This window comes from Myotis myotis, unplaced genomic scaffold (genome assembly GCF_014108235.1).
Source record: "Myotis myotis isolate mMyoMyo1 unplaced genomic scaffold, mMyoMyo1.p scaffold_m19_p_15, whole genome shotgun sequence".
Lineage (NCBI taxonomy): Eukaryota > Metazoa > Chordata > Mammalia > Chiroptera > Vespertilionidae > Myotis > Myotis myotis.
The window spans coordinates 6,074,715-6,078,630 of record NW_023416319.1 but is presented as its reverse complement, the minus strand read 5'-3'; positions in this window follow the sequence as shown (position 1 = coordinate 6,078,630).

The following is a 3,916-nucleotide window of genomic DNA, read 5'->3' as shown; positions in this document are numbered from 1 at the left end:
TGTGAAGAGATTAATAATTTCAGTGAAGTCCAATTTATCAAATGTTCCTTTATGATGATTACTTTTTGTATCCTCTTAAAATATTTTTGCTTATCCTAAGGCTATGAGGAGATAGATCCTCTTGTGTTATCTCCTAGAAGCTTCATTGTTTTAATTGCACATTTAGGTCTACATTCCATCTGGGATTGACTTTTATGTATGGTGTGAGGTTGGGGTCACCATTACCTTCTCCATGGGGACCATCCAATTTGGCCCTGCAGTAGACATAGACCATCTTTCCTCCATGCACTGCAGATGAACCTTTACTGTAAACTGGGGAACCATATATGTGAGCGTCTGTTCCTGAATTCTATTTCTGTTGGCTCAGCAAATATTCCAGGGATGAATAGGGGGTGGCCTAAGCCTCATCACACTCCCATGAAGATGGAGGTTCAGGGCTCTTGCTTCCTAAGGAGCTCTTGTGCTTCTTCTGCTGGATCACTTGGCCTACCTCTGCCCTTTTCTGACTTCTTCCCTGGGACACAACAAATTGGCTGACAAAATGATCAAAATAACAAAGCTTTCCATAACATTGGCCATGCAGTAGGCCCTGTTCTAAATATGCTTTAATTCATTTAATACTTACACAAACCCATGAGGTAGTTACCATTATTATCTCCATTTTTCTGATAAGAAAACTTGGACACCCAAGGCCACACAGGTGGTATATGCTAGAGCTGGAATTAAAACCTAGGGATTTAGCCTTGGGGTCCATGCCCTTATGCACGACACCAAAGGCAGAAAGTGAGATGGTGAAGGACAAAGTCACCCTGGCTTAGGAGTAAAGATATCTGAGTTCTTATCTTGACTTCTGTACCTACTGGGTGCAACAGTTTGGACACATTGATTAAGCTCTTTGAATCGGTTTCCTCAACTGGAAAGTGAGAGAGTGAAATGATATTTTCAGCTCTGACTTTTTATACTATCACTTATCTGGACGAGCCCTGAAGAGACTGTGGATTTTTGGAGAGAAGACAGTTGTACAATGGGGACTAGGGTTGTGGCACAGACTGGGGAGGAGCCCACAGAGCATGGTGAGAGCCGGGTTGGGTTACAGGGTAAGGAGGTAGGGAGGAGGGAATGGGCCCAGCCTTCCAACCTGTCCCTTCCTTTCTGCTCACCCCTTTCCTGGACCCTCAGATCCAGCCTATCAGGTTACATGCTGGGGGAGGGGGTGATTCCTAGCTGCTAAGTTTCCCAATTAACCCTCCCTCCCCCCGCCTTCTGGGAATTCGTTTGAGAGCATTTCTGTTTATTCCCAAGGTTATGGTTCTTGTGTGAGGCTCCTGGGAGGCGGTTTCTCCGCCCAGAACTGGCTAATTGTTCACCCACCGTGTCCATTCACTGGTGAACATCACACCAGGCTCTTCTACACAGACACCAAAGGTCGACGAGGGGCAGGCGAGTGTCCTCGGAGGCCCTTAAAGCCCCGGGCCGGGGGCCTGGGAACAGCCTTTTACCATTAACTCCTGGAAAGGGACGTTATTAGTGATGGTGGTGGGGACAGTTCAAAAATAACTTAGAAATGTCACACAAGGAATATATGCTATTGTTCGAAAAATGTGGTAACTTCAGATACACAAAAAGGGGAAATAAAAAAAGTTACCTGCAATCCCTTAACCCAGAGATAACGGCTATTATCATTTTTGTGTGATTCTCTTTATGTGTTTTTGGCGACCTCTCTCTGTATGTGTGACATGTAAGAATATGAATATATATACACACACACGCATGTATTTATTCTTGGTAAAAATAGATTCTTTTGGAGCTAGATTTTAAAATTTGACAATACATAATAAGCATTTCCTACACCACTCAGCATGTTTGTCATCTTTAATAGCCGTATGATAAACCATAGAAGACAGTTTCCCATGCTCACCATTACACACAGTGGACACCCTTGTTTGTGCACTTTTAAACACATTGCTCATTATTTCCTAGGATATTTTTGAAATTATCAGACTGAACATGTCCCAGTGATTTTGGAGAGATAATGAAGTCCTTAATACTGTCCTCACCATTAGCATTAAACATTTATACAGCACCAGTAGTGTTAATAACTAGTCCTTAACAGAATGCCTTGTATATTACCCACTTTCTCTTTATGTTAACTCATTAAGTTTTCCAGAGAGAGGTAGCAATAGGAGGTTCATTTATTCCCATTTTACAGCTGTAAAAACTGAGGCCTTAAGAGGGTCGCTCAGCCGAGAAGAGCTGGGACAGGAAGCAGGTCTGGGGTGCTCTCCACTCTGCTGTGCTTCCTGCTCCCAGCAGGGTGTGCGGGGCCTGCCCAGAATGAGGCTCTGGTTCCCAAATGCTATGGGTGGGAGGCTGGTGCCTACAGAGATGGCCGTTTCCAAAGAGAAACCCGGAGAGCGCATGCGAAGCCCTGTGAGGAGAGGTGGGCTGGGGCTTCAGAGCAGCGCTCCTGGAGCTGAGCCAGGAAGGAGGGGGACAGGGAGCCACAGAAGAGCGGAGAGCGCACCCCAGGCAGGGGACAAAGTGGTGAAGTCAAGGAAACCCGACCCGCCTCCCTCTGACTCCCTCCAAGTCCCGTGTTGAGCTCAGCTTACAGGAGGTCTGTTCTAGCACCTTCTCCAGACACTGACAGCGAATGTGCAGTGTCACAGGCAACGGTGGTAATGACGGAAATTTAATTTTCTGTTAAGCTGCCTACATATATTGAAATAATTTCATTCTACAGATAGAAATGTTTTTCTGATTTCCTCTTTGTTCCTCAAAACGGGAATAGCCTGTCGCCCGATTATAAGAATATTATGTATTCAATTGTAAAATAAAATCGTAAGATAAAATCGTACACAATGCAGATGAGCTAAAGAGGGGAGCAAAGGCCGGCAGAACCTCCCCCCACCTCCCCGGGATAACCACTCGGCGTCCCAGCTTCCAGACTCCCTCTAGGCCTATAGACTCCGGGGGGGTTCCTCTACGGTTTTACAGAAGAGGGATCGGGCCAGACACTCTTCTCGGCATGTTTTCCCACTCACCAATCTGTCTTGGACACCTTCCCCGTCATTACGTATGGATTTCCATCATTATTTTTATTTATTTTTGTAGAGTCTGGCTTGCAGCAATTCAGAAGGATCAAATTTCCGGGCTATAACATGCTCACTTAAGTGCATAGACACGGGTTTGACAGAGGTCATCTTCTTCTCAAAACGACATGGACTTTATAAGCCGCCAGTGGCCCAGGAACAAGGGACCTTCCTGTTTATATATTTTTGGGGTTACTCTTTTATTTTGCAAATTTCTAACTACTTCAAGTAGAGGGACCAGTACAATAAACCCTCTCATATCCATCACCTGGATTCAACAACCATTAAGATTTGGCCACATTCCAGCTGGCGTGGCTCAGTGGTTGAGCGTCAACCTATGAACCAGGAGGTCACAGTTCAATTCTCGGTCAGGGTACATGCCTGGGTTGCAGGCTCCATCCCCAATGGGGGGCATGCAGGAGGCAGCTGATCAATGATTTTTTTCTCATCCTTGATGTTTCTATCTCTCTCTCCCTCTCCCTTCCTCTCTAAAAATCAATAAAAACATATTTTAAAAAAAATTTGGCTACATTTGCTTGGTCTACCCTTTATTTATTTTATTTTCTTCTTCTGCTGAAACATTTGAAAGCAAATCCAGTTTTGTTATTTTACCCTTGCATCATTTAGTGAACAGTGCTTAAAAATAAAAATGACATTTTCTTATGCACCCGCCACACCCAACAAAATGACCCTTGATTCCCTGGCCATCTGGTTTATCATCTAATTCCCCAATAACCCCCAAACTATCCTTTTTGTGGTGGTTTTGTTTGGATCGGGAACCAAACAGGAAGAATACTTTTTGTTTGGTGGTTATGTTTTTAAAA